The sequence below is a fragment of the Oncorhynchus kisutch genome, unplaced genomic scaffold (assembly GCF_002021735.2).
Source record: "Oncorhynchus kisutch isolate 150728-3 unplaced genomic scaffold, Okis_V2 scaffold1330, whole genome shotgun sequence".
Classification (NCBI taxonomy): domain Eukaryota; kingdom Metazoa; phylum Chordata; class Actinopteri; order Salmoniformes; family Salmonidae; genus Oncorhynchus; species Oncorhynchus kisutch.
The window spans coordinates 18,483-42,555 of NW_022263275.1; the positions used below are offsets into that span (position 1 = coordinate 18,483).

At 44.6% G+C, this 24,073-nt stretch overlaps 1 pseudogene; it reads right to left on the bottom strand.

Annotated features, from left to right (window-relative positions):
* Positions 1-482: 482 nt before the first annotated feature.
* LOC116366019 (potassium voltage-gated channel subfamily H member 8-like) lies at positions 483-22,492 on the bottom strand (annotated as a pseudogene).
* Between the last annotated feature and the right edge of the window lie 1,581 nt (positions 22,493-24,073).

A 24,073-nucleotide genomic window follows, 5' to 3' on the forward strand; every position in this document is an offset into this window, starting at 1 on the left:
GTGTCTCACCTCCTAACAGTGAGTCAGTGTGTCTCACTTCTATCAGTGAGTCAGTGTGTCTCACCTCCTAACAGTGAGTCAGTGTGTCTGACCTCCTAACAGTGAGTCAGTGTTGTCTCACCTCCTAACAGTGAGTCAGTGTGTCTCACCCTCCTAACAGTGAGTCAGTGTGTCTCACTCCTAACAGTGAGTCCTGTCTCACCTCCTAACAGTGATCAGCGTGTCTGACCTCCTAACAGTGAGTCCGCGTGTCTCACCTCCTAACAGTGAGTCAGCGTGTCTGACCTCCTAACAGTAAGTCAGCGTGTCTGACCTCCTAACAGGTGAGTCAGCGTGTCTGAGCCTCCTAACAGTGAGTCAGCGTTCTCACCTCCTAACAGTGAGTCAGCGTGTCTGACCTCCTAACATGAGTCAGCGGTCTGACCTCCTAACAGTGAGTCAGCGTGTCTCACCTCCTAACAGTGAGTCAAGGCGTGTCTCACCTCCTATGAGCATGGTGCAGATGGAGAAGATCTTCTCTGAGTCGGTGTTGGCTGAGACGTTTCCGAAGCCCACGCTGGTCAGACTGCTCAGAGCGAAGTAAAGAGACGTCACGTAGGAGCTCCTCACTGACGGCCCCGCCTCCTAGCGCCGCCCCCGAGCCCCTGAGCCATTCACCTGGCTCCGCCCCGCCTCGCTGACGTTCCATTGGCCGGAGCTGAAGGAGGAAGAGAAATCCTGTCCAATCGGCTCTGACCCTGATGTGTTCCAGTGATTGTAATTGGCTGCCAACCCATTCGTTCTAGAAGTGTGCAGCGAATCAGTGACTCCAAGGAACGAGGTTAAAGGTGACAGGAAGTAAGGGGTGTCGAGACGTTTTGCCAGTTCATGAAGCCAGCCTGGGGAGATTAGAGAACAGTGTTAATATTTATATCACTTAGTAGAAATGTCACAGTCATCCAAATTCTCCTGCAGTTATTTAATGACCTTTAAGTAGATTGCTGCATGAACATGTGAACCAGACACCACGGACCCAAAGGACAGTGATTATTTGTGTGTGTGTGTGTGTGTGTGTGTGAGTGTGAGTATGTGTGTGTGTGTGTGTGTGTGTGTGTGTGTGTGTGTGTGTGTGTGTGTGTGTGTGTGTGTGTGTGTGTGTGTGTGTGTGTGTGAGTATGCGTGTGTGTGTGTGTGTGTGTGTGTGTGTGTGAGAGAGTATGTGTGTTTGGATGTGTGTGTGTGTGTGTGTTTGTATGTGTGTGTGTGCGCATCCGTGCCTTGAGTGCAGTGGTCAGTTGATACTGACTTCTTATTCAGTGCTCATTTATCCTGTACATGCAGAGCCAGACAGCACTGTCTCTCTAGTCCCTGGAGTTGTATATGGTGCTGCAGTATGTTCTGTATGCAGACCCTGTCCCATGGTGCTGCAGTATGTTCTGTATGCAGACCCTGTCCATGGTGCTGAAGTATGTTCTGTATGCAGACCCTGTCCATGGTGCTGCAGTATGTTCTGTATGCAGACCCTGTCCATGGTGCTGAAGTATGTTCTGTATGACACCTGAATCTCACAGAGCTGTGATTATCAGGTAGAGACAGAGAGAGAGAGAGAGAGAGAGAGAGAGAGAGAGAGACAGGGGGAGAACATGGTCTGCTGTCTCTCCCAGCCCTTCATCTTCTCTCTCATGTTGTCTACCTTCCAATAAACCCCTGAGACACCCTGTCTGCATCCCAATTCTCTAGCCCTTTGACTAGTGTGCACTGTTCCTTGGTTCAAATACTATTTGAAATCATTTAAAATACTTTGGCTGTGCTTGATTGAGCTTACCAAGTGCAACGGAACCAATAGAATAGTCACAAAAGTGCAAACTCCATTCATCCGACACTCCAGCCAGGCTAAAGCAAATGCTCAAAGTAATTGAATGATTTCAAATACTATTTGAACCCACGTCTGATATCCTGGTGTCTGTGAGTGTGAGGTGATATTAAGGTACATGTAGCCTCCGGGTGATTGAGGACAGTATTGCAGACACACACACACACACACACACACACACACACACACACACACACACACACACACACACACACACACACACACACACACACACACACACCACACAGAATACAGTGGTTGGCTGCTAACTGACAGACAGAGGACCAGCTAACTGAGAGACAGAGGACCAGCTAACTGACACACAGAGGACCAGCTAACAGAGAGACAGAGGACCAGCTAACTGAGAGACAGAAGACCAGCTAACTGAGAGACAGAGGACCAGCTAACTGACAGACAGAGAACCAGCTAACTGACAGACAGAGGACCAGCTACCAAACAGACAGAGGACCAGCTAACTGACAGACAGAGAACCAGCTAACTGACAGACAGAGGACCAGCTAACTGACAGACAGAGAACCAGCTAACTGACAGACAGGGAACCAGCTAACTGACAGACAGAGGACCAGCTAACTGAGAGACAGAGGACCAGCTAACTGACCGACAGGGGACCAGCTAACTGAGAGACAGAGGACCAGCTAACTGAGAGACAGAGGACCAGCTAACTGACAGACAGAGGACCAGCTAACTGACAGACAGAGAACCAGCTAACTGACAGACAGAGGACCAGCTAACTGACAGACAGAGGACCAGCTAACTGACAGACAGAGAACCAGCTAACTGACAGACAGGGGACCAGCTAACTGACAGACAGGGGACCAGCTAACTGACAGACAGAAGACCAGCTAACTGACAGACAGAGGACCAGCTAACTGACAGACAGAGGACCAGCTAACTGACAGACAGAGGACCAGCTAACTGACAGACAGAGGACCAGCTAACTGACAGACAGAGGACCAGCTAACTGAGAGACAGAGGACCAGCTAACTGACAGACAGAGGACCAGCTAACTGAGAGACAGAGGACCAGCTAACTGAGAGACAGAGGACCAGCTAACTGAGAGACAGAGGACCAGCTAACTGAGAGACAGGGTGGAGTTACCATCAAGGAGTCACTGTGTATTTACATGTAAGGAGTTACCATCAAGGAGTCACTGTGTCTTTACATGTGAGGAGTTACCATCAAGGAGTCACTGTGTATTTACATGTAAGGAGTTACCATCAAGGAGTCACTGTGTCTTTACATGTGAGGAGTTACCATCAAGGAGTCACTGTGTATTTACTTGTGAGGGAAGTTGCTAACTATCCAATGTCCCAATAGCTCTTCATTATCATTGAACTAATAACTAAAATACCATTTAATAGGGATTTAGTGTGTGTGTGAGTGTGTGTGTGTGTGTGTGTGTGTGTGTGAGTGTGTGTGTGTTTATTTTGTTGCCAGGTTTACTCACCATTATCCCAGGAGCTCAGGCTGTTGCTCTCGATCTCCTTGCGTCCGATGAAGTACCAGACGCAGGCCATCCAGTGGGCCAGCAGGGCGAAAGTAGACATGAGCAGGGTGAGAACCACGGCGCTGTACTCAGAGTAACGCTCCAGCTTCTGGAGCAGCCTCAGGAGACGCAGTAACCGCACTGTCTTCAGCAGGTGGACCCCAAAGTACTGCACAGGGGAAGAGGAGGGGAGGGAGGGGACATGAAAGCAGAGGTCAATGGTCATTGGTATTGACAGAGTGTGTGTGTGTGATGTGTGTGTGTGTGTGTGTGTGTGTGTGTGTGTCCTTGAAAGTTGGAAAGTTTGACAGTTGAGTGATGCCTTTGAGGTGTTGTTGTGAGAAAGGTTCTTGGTTTGGGGATCGATGACACAGCAGGAGGCTGGTATTGATACATCACTGGACACCATTAAAGCCTGGGGAGACTCGGTGTGACTGACGACTCAATACGTCTCACACAAACATGACCTATTCCTCACACACAGACAGACACACCCCAGTCCCTGGCTGGCTGCACCCCCATGTCTCTATGAAGCCCTTTGGCCAAAGAACAAAGTGATCAGTCACCATTCTGCGTGTGTGTTTCTATTTACAGTACCAGTCAAATGTTTGGACACACATACTCATTCAAGTGTTTTTCTTTATTTTTACTATGTTCTACATTGTAGAATAATAGTGAAGACATTAAAACTATAAAATAACACATATGGAATCATGTAGTAAGCAAAAAAGGGTTAAACAAATCAAGATATATTTGAGATTCAAATAGCCACCCTTTGCCTTGATGACAGCTTTGCACACTGTTGGCATTCTCTCAACCAGCTTCATGAGGCAGTCACCTGGAATGCATTTAAATTAAATGAAACAGGTGTGTCTTGTTAAAAGTACATTTGTGGAATGTCTTTCATTCTTAATGAGTTTAAGCAAATCAGTTGTGTTGTGACAAGGTAGGGGGTGTATACAGAAGATAGCCCTATTGGGTAAAAGACCAAGTCCATATTATGGCAAGAACAGCTCAAATAAGCAAAGAGAAATGACAGTCCATCATTACTTTAAGACATGAAGGTCAGTCAATGTGGAAAATGGCAAGAAGTTTTTTCAAGTGATGTTGCAAAAACCATCAAGCTATATGATGAAACTGGCTCTCATGAGGACCGCCACAGGAAAGGAAGATCCAGAGTTACCTCTGCTACAGAGGATAAGTTTCATTAGCACCTCAGATTGCAGCCCAAATAAATGCTTCACAGAGTTCAAGTAACATACACATCTCAACATCAACTGTTGAGAGGAGACTGCGTGAATCAGGCCTTCATGGTCAAATTGCTGCAAAGAAACCACTACTAAAGGACACCAATAAGAAGAAGAGACTGCTTGGGTCACACAACACAAGCAATGGACATTAGACCAGCATAGCTACCACAGCATTCTGCAGCGATACGCCAACCCATCTGGTTTGGGCTTAGTGGGACTATAATTTGTTTTTCAACAGGATAATGACCCAACATACCTTCAGGCAGTGTAAGGGCTATTTGACCAGAGGAGAGTGATGGAGTGCTGCATCAGATGACCTGGCCTCCACAATCAACCGACCTCAACACAATTGAGATGGTTTGGGATGAGTTGGACCACAGAGTGAAGGAAAAGCCGCTAACAAGTGCTCAGCAAATGTGGGAACTCCTTCAAGACTGTTGGAAAAGCATTCCTCATGAAGCTGGTTGAGAGAAGGCCGAGAGTGTGCAAAGCTGTCATCAAGGCAAAGGGTGGCTACTTTGAATAATCTCAAAAATATTTTAATTTGTTTAACACTTTTTTGGTTACTACATGATGCCATATGTGTTATTTCATAGTTTTGATGTCTTCACTACTACAATGTAGAAAATAGTTCAACTAAAGAAAACCCTTGAATGAGTAGGTGTGTCCAAACTTTTGACTTGTACTGTATGTGTGTGTGTGTGTGTGTGTGTGTGTGTGTGTGTGTGGTGTGTGTGTGTGTGGTGTGTGTGTGTGTGTGTGTGTGTGTGTGTGTGTGTGTGTGTGTGTGTGTGTGTGTGTGTGTGTGTGTAAAGTATGTATGCTTGTGTATGTGTGTGTCTTCTCATATGTCTGTGCATGTCTGCGTTGCGGGAACGTGCCGCACACCCACCACGCTGATATTGAAGGCGTAGAGCAGGTCAAAGGGCAGGGCGGCGATCAGGTCAACAAACAGCCAGGAGGTGGCGTAGTGTACAAAGATAGAGCGGGCTTCATAAACCACCTGACCAGTCGTACTCACATAGGTGGTGCGGAAGTTCAGTGCAATGTCTGTCACAGAAAACACATGGTGAGATAGAATAGGACAAAGGGGACATTTGATTGGACCAGCCAACACATAGAACACCAATAAAAACACAACAGAGGACACACAGACAGAGGTTAAAAAGAATCGCTCCTAGGTGGGATCATTCAACCATCATTCAATCATCATTCAACCCAGCAAGCAACATTTGGCATAATGACGTTGTTCCTGGTCATAAATCGGTTGTAGAGTTGTCAGATTACAACTAAGTTAAGACATTTATTTTCACGTCAACATCAATATGTCTGGGAAAGACGTAGAATTTTGGCTGTTATCTTGTCAGATAAATGAGATAACAACCATTAGAAAACCAGTGGAGGCTGCTGAGGGGAGGACGGCTCATAATAATGGCTGGAACGGAGCCAATGGAATGGAATCAAACAAATCAAAGACGTGGTTTCCATGTGGTTGATTCCATTCCATTGACTCCATTCCAGTCATTATTATGAGCCGTCCTCCCCTCAGCCTCCACTGTTGAAAACATCATTTACAGTTTATTTTCTGGTAATTCCCAAAATTCACAGCTTTCCATAAATCCCGGCTGGAAGACTCCTGGACACAGGAAAGGAATAAGCAGGAAATCTGGAATCCTACAACCAGGACGTCTGGAAGATCTGGAAATTTGGGGAAAGTTTGCTGAATCTTGCAACCCTAAACGGGACATCAAAAAGAACGTAAACAATCAGTATACAACTTAACCATGACGTGACATTGCAACCAGTTGTGCCTGCTGGGTAACAGAGGAAGCTTTTTGGTATTGATCTTAGTTATTATAACCATAATCCCTCACAGTAAACAGTCTGGAAACAAGAGGTGGAAATGTAATCAGTCTGTTTAATAAAATACAGAAGTGCTCATTGATCTCCTCAAACGATTGGCTGGATGTTAATTAGATGAGGAAGTGCCTTGGATGTGGGATGGGATGTGGATTAATATTGGCTGTTATGATGATCGAGAAGTGAATGATGCAATTGTTTATTAAATCAATGGGTTTGTGAGCGACTGAGGGGTTGAACCCATGTCTCCAGGGCCACAAGAGTGTGCTAACCTGCCCAGAATGTTGCCCCGGTTGTAATCTGAATGTTAAAGCCTAGGCATTATCTCTGGGAGCTAACGGAAGTCTTCAGCTTAATCATCGCTCTGTTACAGGAGGGGTAACATTTTGGGGTGTGGGAGGGGCAACATTCTGGGGGTGTGGGTGGGGTAACATTCTGGGGTGTGGGAGGGGTAACATTCTGGGGTGTGGAGGGGTAACATTCTGGGGTGTGGGAGGGGTAACATTCTGGGGTGTGGGTGGGGTAACATTCTGGGTGTGGGTGGGGGTAACATTCTGGGGTGTGGAGGGGTAACATTCTGGGGTGTGGGTGGGGTAACATTCTGGGTGTGGGGTGGGGTAACATTCTGGGGTGTGGAGGGGTAACATTCTGGGGTGTGGAGGGTAACATTCTGGGTGTGGGAGGGGTAACATTTCTGGGGTGTGGGAGGGGTAACATTCTGGGGTGTGGGAGGGGTAACATTCTGGGGTGTGGGTGGAGGTAACATTCTGGGGTGTGGAGGGGTAACATTCTGGGGTGTGGAGGGGTAACATTCTGGGGTGTGGAGGGGTAAACATTCTGGGGTGTGGAGGGGTAAACATTCTGGGGTGTGAGTGGGGTACATTCTGGGGTGTGGGTGGGGTAACATTCTGGGTGTGGGTGGGGTAAAACATTCTGGGGTGTGGGAGGGTAACATTCTGGGTGTGGGTGGGGTAACATTCTGGGGTGTGGAGGGGGTAGGAGGGGTAACATTCTGGGGTGTGGAGGGGTAACATTCTGGGGTGTGGGAGGGGTAACATTCTGGGGTGTGGGAGGGTAACATTCTGGGGTGTGGGAAGGGGTAACATTCTGGGGTGTGGGTGGGGTAACATTCTGGGTGTGGAGGTAACATTCTGGGTGTGGAGGGGGTAACATTCTGGGTGTGGGAGGGGTACATTCTGGGGTGTGGGAGGGGTAACATTCTGGGTGTGGGAGGGGGTAACATTCTGGGGTGTGAGTGGGGTAACATTCTGGGTTGTGGAGGGTAACATTCTGGGGTGTGGAGGGGTAACATTCTGGGTGTGGGAGGGGTAACATTCTGGGGTGTGGGAGGGGTAACATTCTGGGGTGTGGGAGGGGTAACATTCTGGGGTGTGGGTGGGGTAACCATTCTGGGGTGTGGAGGGTAACATTCTGGGGTGTGGAGGGGTAACATTCTGGGGTGTGGGAAGGGTAACATTCTGGGGTGTGGGAGGGGTAACATTCTGGGGTGTGGGAGGGGTAACATTCTGGGGTGTGAGTGGGGTAACATTCTGGGGTGTGGGTGGGGTAACATTCTGGGGTGTGGAGGGGTAACATTCTGGGGTGTGGAGGGGTAACATTCTGGGGTGTGGAGGGGTAACATTCTGGGGTGTGGGAGGGGTAACATTCTGGGGTGTGGGAGGGGTAACATTCTGGGGTGTGGGAGGGGTAACATTCTGGGGTGTGGGAGGGGTAACATTCTGGGGTGTGGGAGGGGTAACATTCTGGGGTGTGGGTGGGGGTAACATTCTGGGGTGTGGGTGTGGGAGGGGTAACATTCTGGGGTGTGGGTGTGGGAGGGGTAACATTCTGGGGTGGGGGTGGGGAGGGGTAACATTCTGGGGTGGGGTAACATTATGGGGTGGGGGAGGGGGTAACATTCTGGGGTGTGGGAGGGGTAACATTCTGGGGTGTGGGTGTGGGAGGGTAACATTCTGGGGTAGGGGTGGGGAGGGGTAACATTCTGGGGTGGGGGTGGGGAGGGGTAACATTCTGGGTGGGGTAACATTATGGGGTGGGGGAGGGGTAACATTCTGGGGTGTGGGAGGGGTAACATTCTGGGGTGGGGTAACATTATGGGTGGGGGAGGGGTAACATTCTGGGGTGTGGGAGGGGTAACATTCTGGGGTAGGGGTGGGGAGGGGTAACATTCTGGGGTGGGGTAACATTCTGGGGTGTGGGAGGGGTAACATTCTGGGGTGTGGGAGGGGTAACATTCTGGGGTAGGGGTGGGCTTACCAATGATGAACAGAATCTCCACCAAGATGTCGCTGTAACTGGGGGGGTTGCGAGCCCCAGAGCCGCCCCCTCGTCCCGCCCCTCCACCACGGTGAAGCAAACGTTATAGGGCACGGTGATGGCCACATAGAAAGTGGCCAGGAGGATCAGCCAATCCCAGCCCGCCTTGAAGGTCCCATAGTGTAGCAGGATGAAGCGAGACTTTGGGGTGGCAGCCACCTTGTACTCAGGGATGGGGTTGGTGGTCGCCCCAAACATACTCTGGAGAGAAAAATGACACATCATAACAACACGAAGGCAAACACCAAGACATTATAATAGAGGTAAATAAAAATGATACACTGAATGAATAAAGTCCATGTGGGATCTTGAGACAGATACAGAAATAACCGGTATAGGATGGAAGGATCTGGAGAAGACGGCCCAGAACAAAAAGAAACCGGTATATGATGGAAGGATCTGGAGAAGACGGCCCAGAACAAAAAGAAACCGGTATAGGATGGAAGGATCTGGAGAAGACGGCCCAGAACAAAAAGAAACCGGTATATGATGGAAGGATCTGGAGAAGACGGCCCAGAACAAAAAGAAACCGGTATATGATGGAAGGATCTGGAGAAGACGGCCAAGAACAGAGAGAACCGGTTATAGGATGGAAGGATCTGGAGAAGACGGCCCAGAACAAAAAGAAACCGGTATAGGACGGAAGGATCTGGAGAAGACGGCCAAGAACAGAAAGAAACCGGTATAGGATGGAAGGATCTGGAGAAGACGGCCCAGAACAAAAAGAAACCGGTATAGGATGGAAGGATCTGGAGAAGACGGCCCAGAACAAAAAGAAACCGGTATATGATGGGAAGGATCTGGAGAAGACGGCCCAGAACAAAAAGAAACCGGTATATGATGGAAGGATCTGGAGAAGACGGCCAAGAACAGAGAGAACCGGTATAGGATGGAAGGATCTGGAGAAGACGGCCCAGAACAAAAAGAAACCGGTATAGGATGGAAGGATCTGGAGAAGACGGCCCAGAACAGAGTGAGATGGACAGAAGCCCTGATGACCTCTGCTCCCAACGGAGGGATGGGCCTATGTAATTAAGTAAGTCCATGACTGATAAAGGGTTTATCCTTAGGAACAAGACTGATCCCAGAGCCATTGATGCCGTCTTAGTCACCCAACGGCCAGATAATGACCATAGGAGTAAGTATACAGCACAAACAGATCTTCAACCACGGCTACTAACAAAAGGGTTATTATGATCATAACCCTCTTCAAAGGGGGTGACACTCTAGACCCAAACTGCTACAGACCTATATCTATCCTACCCTATATATATCTTTCTAAGGTCTTCAAAAGCCAAGTTAACAAACAGATAACAGACCATTTAGAATCCCACCGTACCTTCTCCGCTATGCAATCTGGTTTCAGAGCTGGTCATGGGTGCACCTCAGCCACGCTCAAGGTCCTAAACGACATCATAACCGCCATTGATAAGAGACCTTACTGTGCATCCGTATTCATCGACCTGGCCAAGGCTTTCGACTCTGTCAATCACCACATTCTTATTGGCAGACTCAACAGCCTTGGTTTCTCAAATGATTGCCTCGCCTGTATTACCAACTACTTCTCTGATAGAGTTCAGTGTGTCAAATCAGAGGGCCTGATGTCCGGACCTCTGGCAGTCTCTACGGGGGTGCCACAGGGTTCAATTCTCGGGCCGACTCTCTTCTCTGTATACATCAATGATGTCGCTCTTGCTGCTGGTGATTCTCTGATCCACCTCTACTTAGACGACACCATTCTGTATACTTCTGGCCCTTCTTTGGACACTGTGTTAACTAACCTCCAAACGAGCTTCAATGCCATACAACACTCCTTCCGTGGCCTCCAACTGCTCTTAAATGCAAGTAAAACTAAATGCATGCTATTCAATCGATCACTGCCCGCACCTGCCTGCCCGTCCAGCATTAAAGTAAATTGTGCTGATTTACTGGCATATTGAACCATCTGGGGCACCGTAGTTTAAGAACTCTGTGGGTAGTGCTAAAAATAATGACGTCATTGTCTGAATTCCTACATCTTTATGCACCTTCGCCATTGAAATGTTGAGGAAGTGATTACCCATAGGAGTGGTGGTTTGATGTTTATAGGTGCTTATATGGGCTGTATTGGACAATATAAGAGTGTTGATAGGATGAGATATGGGCTGTATTGGACAATATAAGAGTGATGATAGGATGAGATATGGGCTGTATTGGTCAATATAAGAGTGTTGATAGGATGAGATATGGGCTGTATTGGTCAATATAAGAGTGTTGATAGGATGAGATATGGGCTGTATTGGACAATATAAGAGTGTTGATAGGGTGAGATATGGGCTGTATTGGACAATATACGAGTGTTGATAGGTTGAGATATGGGCTGTATTGGAGAATATAAGAGTGTTGATAGGATGAGATATGGGCTGTATTGGACAATATAAGAGTGTTGATAGGGTGAGATATGGGCTGTATTGGACAATATAAGAGTGATGATAGGGTGAGATATGGGCTGTATTGGACAATATAAGAGTGTTGATAGGGTGAGATATGGGCTGTATTGGACAATATAAGAGTGTTGATAGATTGAGATATGGGCTGTATTGGACAATATAAGAGTGATGATAGGATGACGTGAGATGTATTGGACAATATAAGAGTGTTGATAGGTTGAAATATGGGCAGTATTGGAAAATATAACAGTAAGGATAGGATGAGATATGGGCTGTATTGGACAATATAAGAGTGTTGATAGGATGAGATATGGGCAGTATTGGACAATATAAGAGTGTTGATAGGATGAGATATGGGCAGTATTGGAGAACATAAGAGTGATAGGATGAGATATGGTCAGTATTGGAGAACATAAGAGTGATAGGATGAGATATGGGCAGTATTGGAGAACATAAGAGTGATAGGATGAGATATGGGCAGTATTGGAGAACATAAGCGTGATAGGGTGAGATATGGGCTGTATTGGAGAACATAAGAGTGATAGGATGAGATATGGGCTGTATTGGAGAACATAAGAGTGATAGGATGAGATATGGGCAGTATTGGAGAACATAAGAGTGATAGGATGAGATATGGGCAGTATTGGAGAACATAAGAGTGATATGATGAGATATGGGCTGTATTGGAGAACATAAGAGTGATAGGATGAGATATGGGCTGTATTGGAGAACATAAGAGTGATAGGATGAGATATGGGCTGTATTGGAGAACATAAGAGTGATGGGATGAGATATGGGCTGTATTGGAGAACATAAGAGTGATAGGATGAGATATGGGCTGTATTGGAGAACATAAGAGTGATAGGATGAGATATAGGCAGTATTGGAGAACATAAGAGTGATAGGATGAGATATGGGCAGTATTGGAGAACATAAGAGTGATAGGATGAGATATGGGCAGTATTGGAGAACATAAGAGTGATAGGATGAGATATGGGCTGTAGTGGAGAACATAAGAGTGATAGGATGAGATATGGGCAGTATTGGAGAACATAAGAGTGATAGGATGAGATATGGGCAGTATTGGAGAACATAAGAGTGATGGGATGATGTGAGATGTATTGGAGAACATAAGAGTGATGGGATGAGATATGGGCAGTATTGGAGAACATAAGAGTGATAGGATGAGATATGGGCTGTAGTGGAGAACATAAGAGTGATGGGATGATGTGAGATGTATTGGAGAACATAAGAGTGATAGGATGAGATATGGGCTGTAGCTGGGAGAACATAAGAGTGATGGGATGATGTGAGATGTATTGGGAACATAGAGTGATAGGATGAGATAATGGATGTATTGGAGAACATAAGAGTGATAGGATGAGATATGGGCTGTATGGAGAACATAAGAGTGATAGGATGAGATATGGGCTGTATTGGAGAACATAAGAGTGATAGGATGAGATATGGGCTGTATTGGAGAAACATAAGAGTGATGGGATGGAATATGGGCTGTATTGGAGAACATAAGAGTGATAGGATGAGATATGCGGCTGTATTGGAGAACATAAGAGTGATAGGATGAGATATAGGCAGTATTGGAGAACATAAGAGTGATAGGATGAGATATGGGCAGTATGGAGAACATTAAAGAGTGATAGGATGAGATATGGGCAGTATTGGAGAACATAAGAGTGATAGGATGAGATATGGCTGTATTGGAGAACATAAGAGTGATAGGATGAGATATGGGCAGTATTGGAGAACATAAGAGTGATAGGATGAGATATGGGCTGTATTGGAGAACATAAGAGTGATAGGATGAGGATATGGGCAGTATTGGAGAACATAAGAGTGATAGGATGAGATATGGGCAGTATTGGAGAACATAAGAGTGATAGGATGAGATATGGCTGTATTGGAGAACATAAGAGTGATAGGATGAGATATGGGCTGGTATTGGAGAACATAAGAGTGATAGGATGAGATATGGCAGTATTGGAGAACATAAGAGTGATAGGTAATGAGATATGGGCAGTATTGGAGAACATAAGAGTGATAGGATGCAGATATGGGCTGTATTGGAGAGCATAAGAGTGATAGGGATGAGATATGGGCTGTATTGGAGAACATAACGAGTGATAGGATGAGATAATGGGCCAGTATTGGAGAACATAAGAGTGATAGGATGAGATATGGGCAGTATTGGAGAACATAAGAGTGATAGGATGAGATATGGGCTAGATATTGGGGAGAACAAGAGTGATAGGATGGATATGGGCAGTATTGGAGAACATAGAGTGATAGGATGAGATAGGGCTGTATTGGAGAACATAAGAGTGATAGGATGAGAGATATGGGCAGTATCGGAGAACATAAGAGTGATAGGATGAGATATGGGCAGTATTGTGAGAAACATAGAGTGATAGGATGAGATGATAGGGCTGTATTGGAGAACATATAGAGTGATAGGATGAAGATATGGGCTGTTTGAGAACATAAGAGTGATAGGATGAGATATGGGCTGTATGGAGAACATAGAGTGATAGGATGAGATATGGCAGTATTGGAGAACATAAGAGTGATAGGATGAGATTATGGGCAGTATGGAGAACTAAGAGTGATAGGATGAGATATGGCTGTATTGGAGAACATAGAGTGATAGGATGAGATATGGGCAGTATTGGAGAACATAAGAGTGATAGGGATGAGATATGGCTGTATTGGAGAACATAAGAGTGATAGGATGAGATATGGGCTGTATTGGAGAACATAAGAGTGATAGGATGAGATATGGGCAGTATTGGAGAACATAAGAGTGATAGGGTGATAGGATGAGATATGGGCTGTATTGGAGAACATAAGAGTGATAGGATGAGATATGGGCAGTATTGGAGAACATAAGAGTGATAGGGTGATAGGATGAGATATGCGGCAGTATGGAGAACATAAGAGTGATAGGATGAGATATGGGCAGTATTGGAGAACATAAGAGTGATAGGATGAGATATGGGCAGTATTGGAGAACATAAGAGTGATAGGATGAGATATGGCCAGTATTGGAGAACATAAGAGTGATAGGGTGAGATATGGGCTGTATTGGAGAACATAAGAGTGATAGGATGAGATATGGGCTGTATTGGAGACATAAGAGTGATAGGATGAGATATGGGCAGTATTGGAGAACATAAGAGTGATAGGATGAAGATATGGGCAGTATTGGAGAACATAAGAGTGATATGATGAGATATGGGCAGTATTGGAGAACATAAGAGTGATAGGATGAGATATGGGCAGTATTGGAGAACATAAGAGTGATGGGATGGAGATATGGGCAGTATTGGAGAAACATAAGAGTGATAGGATGAGATATGGGGCAGTATTGGAGAACATAAGAGTGATAGGATGAGATATGGGCTTGTATTGGAGAACATAAAGGAGTGATAGGATGAAGATATGGGCAGTATTGGAGAACATAAATGAGTGATAGGATGAGATATGGGCAGTATTGGAGAACATAAGGAGTGATGATTAGGGATGAGATATGGCAGTGTAATTAAGAGACATAAGAGTGATAGGATGAGATATGGGCAGTATTGGAGAACATAAGAGATGATAGGATGAGATATGGGCAGTATTGGAAGAAATAAGAGGGATGATAGGATGAGATATGGGCAGTATTAGGAGAACATAGAGTGATAGGATGAGATATGGGCTGTGATTGGAGAACATAAGAGTGATAGATGGATATGGCTGTATTGGAGAACATAAGAGTGATAGGATGAGATATGGGCAGTATTGGAGAACATAAGAGTGATAGGATGAGATATGGGCAGTATTGAGAACATAAGAGTGATGGGATGATGTGAGATGTATTGGAGAACATAAGAGTGATGGGATGAGATATGGGCAGTATTGGAGAACATAAGAGTGATAGGATGAGATATGGGCCAGTATTGGAGAACATTAAGAGCTGATAGGCATGAGATATGGGCTGTATTGGAGCAACATAAGAGTGATAGGATGAGATATGGGCAGTATTGGAGAACATAAGAGTGATAGGATGAGATATGGGCTGTATTGGAGAACATAAGAGTGATAGGATGAGATATGGGCAGTATTGGAGAACATAAGAGTGATAGGATGAGATATGGGCAGTATTGGAGAACATAAGAGTGATGATAGGATGAGATATGGGCTGTATTGGAGAACATAAGAGTGATAGGATGAGATATGGGCAGTATTGGAGAACATAAGAGTGATAGGATGAGATATGGGCAGTATTGGAGAACATAAGAGTGATAGGATGAGATATGGGCAGTATTGGAGAACATAAGAGTGATAGGATGAGATATGGGCAGTATTGGAGAACATAAGAGTGATAGGATGAGATATGGGCAGTATTGGAGAACATAAGAGTGATAGGATGAGATATGGGCAGTATTGGAGAACATAAGAGTGATAGGATGAGATATGGGCAGTATTGGAGAACATAAGAGTGATAGGATGAGATATGGGCAGTATTGGAGAACATAAGAGTGATAGGATGAGATATGGGCAGTATTGGAGAACATAAGAGTGATAGGATGAGATATGGGCAGTATTGGAGAACATAAGAGTGATAGGATGAGATATGGGCAGTATTGGAGAACATAAGAGTGATAGGATGAGATATGGGCAGTATTGGAGAACATAAGAGTGATAGGATGAGATATGGGCTGTATTGGAGAACATAAGAGTGATAGGATGAGATATGGGCAGTATTGGAGAACATAAGAGTGATAGGATGAGATATGGGCAGTATTGGAGAACATAAGAGTGATAGGATGAGATATGGGCAGTATTGGAGAACATAAGAGTGATAGGATGAGATATGGGCAGTATTGGAGAACATAAGAGTGATAGGATGAGATATGGGCAGTATTGGAGAACATAAGAGTGATAGGATGAGATATGGGCTGTATTGGAGAACATAAGAGTGATAGGATGAGATATGGGCAGTATTGGAGAACATAAGAGTGATAGGATGAGATATGGGCAGTATTGGAGAACATAAGAGTGATAGGATGAGATATGGGCAGTATTGGAGAACATAAGAGTGATAGGATGAGATATGGGCAGTATTGGAGAACATAAGAGTGATGGGATGAGATATGGGCAGTATTGGAGAACATAAGAGTGATAGGATGAGATATGGGCAGTATTGGAGAACATAAGAGTGATAGGATGAGATATGGGCAGTATTGGAGAACATAAGTGATGGATGAGATATGGGCAGTATTGGAGAACATAAGAGTGATGGGATGAGATATGGGCAGTATTGGAGAACATAAGAGTGAGGATAGGATGAGATATGGGCAGTATTGGAGAACATAAGAGTGATAGGATGAGATATGGGCAGTATTGGAGAACATAAGAGTGATAGGATGAGATATGGGCAGTATTGGAGAACATAAGAGTGATAGGATGAGATATGGGCAGTATTGGAGAACATAAGAGTGATAGGATGAGATATGGGCAGTATTGGAGAACATAAGAGTGATAGGATGAGATATGGGCAGTATTGGAGAACATAAGAGTGATAGGATGAGATATGGGCAGTATTGGAGAACATAAGAGTGATAGGATGAGATATGGGCTGTATTGGAGAACATAAGAGTGATAGGATGAGATATGGGCTGTATTGGAGAACATAAGAGTGATAGGATGAGATATGGGCAGTATTGGAGAACATAAGAGTGATAGGATGAGATATGGGCAGTATTGGAGAACATAAGAGTGATAGGATGAGATATGGGCTGTATTGGAGAACATAAGAGTGATAGGATGAGATATGGGCTGTATTGGAGAACATAAGAGTGATAGGATGAGATATGGGCAGTATTGGAGAACATAAGAGTGATAGGATGAGATATGGGCAGTATTGGAGAACATAAGAGTGATAGGATGAGATATGGGCAGTATTGGAGAACATAAGAGTGATAGGATGAGATATGGGCAGTATTGGAGAACATAAGAGTGATAGGATGAGATATGGGCAGTATTGGAGAACATAAGAGTGATAGGATGAGATATGGGCAGTATTGGAGAACATAAGAGTGATAGGATGAGATATGGGCAGTATTGGAGAACATAAGAGTGATAGGATGAGATATGGGCTGTATTGGAGAACATAAGAGTGATAGGATGAGATATGGGCTGTATTGGAGAACATAAGAGTGATAGGATGAGATATGCGCTGTATTGGAGAACATAAGAGTGATAGGATGAGATATGGGCAGTATTGGAGAACATAAGAGTGATAGGATGAGATATGGGCAGTATTGGAGAACATAAGAGTGATAGGATGAGATATGGGCAGTATTGGAGAACATAAGAGTGATAGGATGAGATATGGGCAGTATTGGAGAACATAAGAGTGATAGGATGAGATATGGGCTGTATTGGAGAACATAAGAGTGATAGGATGAGATATGGGCTGTATTGGAGAACATAAGAGTGATAGGATGAGATATGGGCAGTATTGGAGAACATAAGAGTGATAGGGTGATAGGATGAGATATGGGCTGTATTGGAGAACATAAGAGTGATAGGATGAGATATGGGCAGTATTGGAGAACATAAGAGTGATAGGGTGATAGGATGAGATATGGGCAGTATTGGAGAACATAAGAGTGATAGGATGAGATATGGGCAGTATTGGAGAACATAAGAGTGATAGGATGAGATATGGGCAGTATTGGAGAACATAAGAGTGATAGGATGAGATATGGGCAGTATTGGAGAACATAAGAGTGATAGGATGAGATATGGGCTGTATTGGAGAACATAAGAGTGATAGGATGAGATATGGGCAGTATTGGAGAACATAAGAGTGATAGGATGAGATATGGGCAGTATTGGAGAACATAAGAGTGATAGGATGAGATATGGGCAGTATTGGAGAACATAAGAGTGATAGGATGAGATATGGGCAGTATTGGAGAACATAAGAGTGATGGGATGAGATATGGGCAGTATTGGAGAACATAAGAGTGATAGGATGAGATATGGGCAGTATTGGAGAACATAAGAGTGATAGGATGAGATATGGGCAGTATTGGAGAACATAAGTGATGGGATGAGATATGGGCAGTATTGGAGAACATAAGAGTGATGGGATGAGATATGGGCAGTATTGGAGAACATAAGAGTGAGGATAGGATGAGATATGGGCAGTATTGGAGAACATAAGAGTGATAGGATGAGATATGGGCAGTATTGGAGAACATAAGAGTGATAGGATGAGATATGGGCAGTATTGGAGAACATAAGAGTGATAGGATGAGATATGGGCAGTATTGGAGAACATAAGAGTGATAGGATGAGATATGGGCAGTATTGGAGAACATAAGAGTGATAGGATGAGATATGGGCAGTATTGGAGAACATAAGAGTGATAGGATGAGATATGGGCAGTATTGGAGAACATAAGAGTGATAGGATGAGATATGGGCTGTATTGGAGAACATAAGAGTGATAGGATGAGATATGGGCAGTATTGGAGAACATAAGAGTGATAGGATGAGATATGGGCAGTATTGGAGAACATAAGAGTGATAGGATGAGATATGGGCTGTATTGGAGAACATAAGAGTGATAGGATGAGATATGGGCTGTATTGGAGAACATAAGAGTGATAGGATGAGATATGGGCAGTATTGGAGAACATAAGAGTGATAGGATGAGATATGGGCAGTATTGGAGAACATAAGAGTGATAGGATGAGATATGGGCTGTATTGGAGAACATAAGAGTGATAGGATGAGATATGGGCAGTATTGGAGAACATAAGAGTGATAGGATGAGATATGGGCTGTATTGGAGAACCAAAGAGTGATAGGATGAGATATGGGCAGTATTGGAGAACATAAGAGTGATAGGATGAGATATGGGCAGTATTGGAGAACATAAGAGTGATAGGATGAGATATGGGCTGTATTGGAGAACATAAGAGTGATAGGATGAGATATGGGCTGTATTGGAGAACATAAGAGTGATAGGATGAGATATGGGCTGTATTGGAGAACATAAGAGTGATAGGATGAGATATGGGCTGTATTGGAGAACATAAGAGTGATAGGATGAGATATGGGCAGTATTGGAGAACATAAGAGTGATAGGATGAGATATGGGCTGTATTGGAGAACATAAGAGTGATAGGATGAGATATGGGCTGTATTGGAGAACATAAGAGTGATAGGATGAGATATGGGCAGTATTGGAGAACATAAGAGTGATAGGGTGATAGGATGAGATATGGGCTGTATTGGAGAACATAAGAGTGATAGGATGAGATATGGGCAGTATTGGAGAACATAAGAGTGATAGGGTGATAGGATGAGATATGGGCAGTATTGGAGAACATAAGAGTGATAGGATGAGATATGGGCAGTATTGGAGAACATAAGAGTGATAGGATGAGATATGGGCAGTATTGGAGAACATAGGAGTGATAGAATGAGATATGGGCAGTATTGGAGAACATAAGAGTGATAGGGTGAGATATGGGCTGTATTGGAGAACATAAGAGTGATAGGATGAGATATGGGCTGTATTGGAGAACATAAGAGTGATAGGATGAGATATGGGCAGTATTGGAGAACATAAGAGTGATAGGATGAGATATGGGCAGTATTGGAGAACATAAGAGTGATATGATGAGATATGGGCAGTATTGGAGAACATAAGAGTGATAGGATGAGATATGGGCAGTATTGGAGAACATAAGAGTGATGGGATGAGATATGGGCAGTATTGGAGAACATAAGAGTGATAGGATGAGATATGGGCAGTATTGGAGAACATAAGAGTGATAGGATGAGATATGGGCTGTATTGGAGAACATAAGAGTGATAGGATGAGATATGGGCAGTATTGGAGAACATAAGAGTGATAGGATGAGATATGGGCAGTATTGGAGAACATAAGAGTGATGATAGGATGAGATATGGGCAGTATTAGAGAACATAAGAGTGATAGGATGAGATATGGGCAGTATTGGAGAACATAAGAGTGATAGGATGAGATATGGGCAGTATTGGAGAACATAAGAGTGATGATAGGATGAGATATGGGCAGTATTGGAGAACATAAGAGTGATAGGATGAGATATGGGCTGTATTGGAGAACATAAGAGTGATAGGATGAGATATGGGCTGTATTGGAGAACATAAGAGTGATAGGATGAGATATGGGCAGTATTGGAGAACATAAGAGTGATAGGATGAGATATGGGCAGTATTGGAGAACATAAGAGTGATGGGATGATGTGAGATGTATTGGAGAACATAAGAGTGATGGGATGAGATATGGGCAGTATTGGAGAACATAAGAGTGATAGGATGAGATATGGGCAGTATTGGAGAACATAAGAGTGATAGGATGAGATATGGGCTGTATTGGAGAACATAAGAGTGATAGGATGAGATATGGGCAGTATTGGAGAACATAAGAGTGATAGGATGAGATATGGGCTGTATTGGAGAACATAAGAGTGATGGGATGAGATATGGGCAGTATTGGAGAACATAAGAGTGATAGGATGAGATATGGGCAGTATTGGAGAACATAAGAGTGATGATAGGATGAGATATGGGCTGTATTGGAGAACATAAGAGTGATGGGATGAGATATGGGCTGTAGTGGAGAACATAAGAGTGATGGGATGATGTGAGATGTATTGGAGAACATAAGAGTGATAGGATGAGATATGGGCTGTAGTGGAGAACATAAGAGTGATGGGATGATGTGAGATGTATTGGAGAACATAAGAGTGATAGGATGAGATATGGGATGTATTGGAGAACATAAGAGTGATAGGATGAGATATGGGCTGTATTGGAGAACATAAGAGTGATAGGATGAGATATGGGCAGTATTGGAGAACATAAGAGTGATGATAGGATGAGATATGGGCTGTATTGGAGAACATAACTAAGTGATGATTGATTGAGATATGGGCTTGTAGTGGGAGAACATAAGAGTGATGGGATGATGTGAGATGTATGGGAGAACATAGAGTGATAGGATGAGATATGGGCTGTAGTGGAGAACATAAGAGTGATGGATGATGTGAGATGTATTGGAGAACATAAGAGTGATAGGATGAGATATGGGATTGTATTGTGGAGACCATAAGAGTGATAGGATGAGATATGGGCTGATTGGAGAACATAAGAGTGATAGGATGAGATATGGGCTGTATTGGAGAACATAAGAGTGATAGGGTGACGATATGGGCAGTATTGGAGAACATAAGAGTGATAGGATGAGATATGGGCTGTATTGGAGAACATAAGAGTGATAGGATGAGATATGGGCAGTATTGGAGAACATAAGAGTGATGATAGGATGAGATATGGGCAGTATTGGAGAACATAAGAGTGATAGGAGAGATATGGGCTGTATTGGAGAACATAAGAGTGATAGGATGAGATATGGGGCTGTATTGGAGAACATAAGAGTGATAGGATGATGTGAGATTGTATTGGAGAACATAAGAGTGATAGATGAGATATGGGATGTATTGGAGGACACATAAGAGTGATAGGATGAGATATGGCTGTATTGGAGAACATAAGAGTGATAGGATGAGATATGGGCTGTATTGGAGAACATAAGAGTGATAGGATGAGATATGGGCAGTATTGGAGAACATAAGAGTGATAGGATGAGATATGGGCTGTATTGGAGAACATAAGAGTGATAGGATGATGTGAGATTATTGGACAAACATGTTGCTAACTGGGTGATATGGGGACGTGTCGTGCGACAACAGCGCTCTAACAGACCCCCCATAATGCATCGCTCTTTACAGCTCTATATAATTCCAGTAGCTAACTGCAAAGATGTTTTCTGTAACTGTCCCTCCATGTGTTACAGTGTACTCACGTTGTTGATCTTGAGCTTGCTCTTGTCCTGTTTCTGCAAGTGGCCAGACACCTGGTAGAGTATCGGCCCGACTATCGCCGGCGGTTGGTGGTCAAAGCCTGGGGGGCGGGTGATCTGGTGCACCTCCAGACCTGTCTCCTCGTCTGGGAGGACCGGCAGGCCGAGGGGTGGGGGTGGAGGGAGAGACAAGGCCGAGGGGTGGGGGTGGAGGGAGACAAGATCCTTTGATGTACTGTAATTAGCGTATTCATTGGTTCATCAGGTAACTGTCAATCCCTCTCCCTCCATCCCCTCTCTCCCTCACCAGTGTCTGAGTCTTGTCCATGGTCCCCTGGTCCTGCTGGTCCTTTCCTGGTCGCTGTGATGTCCTTGTGGGAGACCAGGAACAGCACTACCTCTCCCTTCTCATTCTTGATGGCACTATGTCCAGCAGACACCAGAACTGCTCTCCTGAGATACAGACAGACACACAGACAACCATAGGTCAGAGAGGAGTAAAACATATAGGCTCTGTCTCAATGGCCTTGATCATCTGTCCTCTCCTTCCATCTGCAATTATCTGAAAACAACTGAGCAAGTGAAAACTAGACTAATGACTTTGATGAAGGGGGAATAGATGCATTTGAGAAAAAGCCATAGAAACCCCTTGAGGGACCTGTGGAGAAAGTCTTACCAGACCACTGACTAATCTCTGTCAACTATGAACCAAGATGGTTCCCTTCCTTACCCCCCTTCTTGTACAGGATGCACTCAGTCTTAAATTCCTGCCGCTCGTCCAGAGCCTTTTGGATCTGAGTGTTTAGGCTCTCGCTGGTGTCCGAGCCATACAGGAAGTGACACCTGCAGCTCGTTTGCATCAGCTCACCGCGGGGCGAAGCGCCGGTCAGCGTCGCAGAAGCCGTCCGAGCAGTAGACGAATGGGGTAGGCGACTGCACCTGGGCGTTACCCAGGACAAGTTACTGTCTGAGAGAGAAGAGAGAGAGAGGAGGGAGAGAGAGAGAGAGAGAGAGAGAGAGAGAGAGAGAGTAGAGAGAGAGAGAGAGAGAGAGTGAGAGAGAGAGAGTAGAGAGAAGACAGAGAGAGAGAGAGAGAGAGAGAGAGAGAGTAGATGATAGAGAGAGGGAGACAGAGAGAGAAGAGATAGACAAAGAGAGAGAGAGAGAGAGAGTAGAGAGAGGGGAGACAGAGAGAGGAGAGAGAGAGAAGAGAGAAGAGAGATAGAGAGAGAGAGCGAAGGAAATAAAGAAGAAGAAAGAAAGAAAGAAAGAAAGAAAGAAAGAAGAAAGAAAGAAAGAAAGAAAGAAAGAAAGAAAGAAAGACAGACAGACGGGACGAGTTTCAAATGCTATCTGGGATAAAGAACATCAAGAGACCTCCTTTGAACTTGCATAAAAGTTGAATCATATGTTTCTCTGGATTACAAGCCAGACTCTGTGAGTCTTTGTGAAGGGCGATGAGGCTGTGTTTTTGCTCCAAGCCGGGTCTCTGGCTGAGTATGGGAACGAAAGAGCAAACCTAACAAATCACATAGCTTGGCTTAAATTAAGGGCATCAGGGGCCAAAGGCAACAAACAGAACTGTGTTAATTCATGCATGAATGAAGTCAAGACATCAATTACATATAAATGCAGTTCCTGTTTGAGTCAAGGGTGGTAGGGGGATTGGAGTGGCGCTGCCTGGCGCTTGACGGAGATACGGCCTCTTTAATATTTCTATGGGTAATTTAGTTGTTTGATTAGTAGGCTTTAGGGGCTCTACAGGAGAACAATTCACTCTGCAGGAGATGTTGAGTCCTTTACAGAAATAGGATCTGTAGGACTGGGGCACTCACTGTGAAGAATGTGTATAATATAGAGAGGGAGGGAGGGAGGGAGGGAGGGAGGGAGGGAGGGAGGGAGGGAGGGA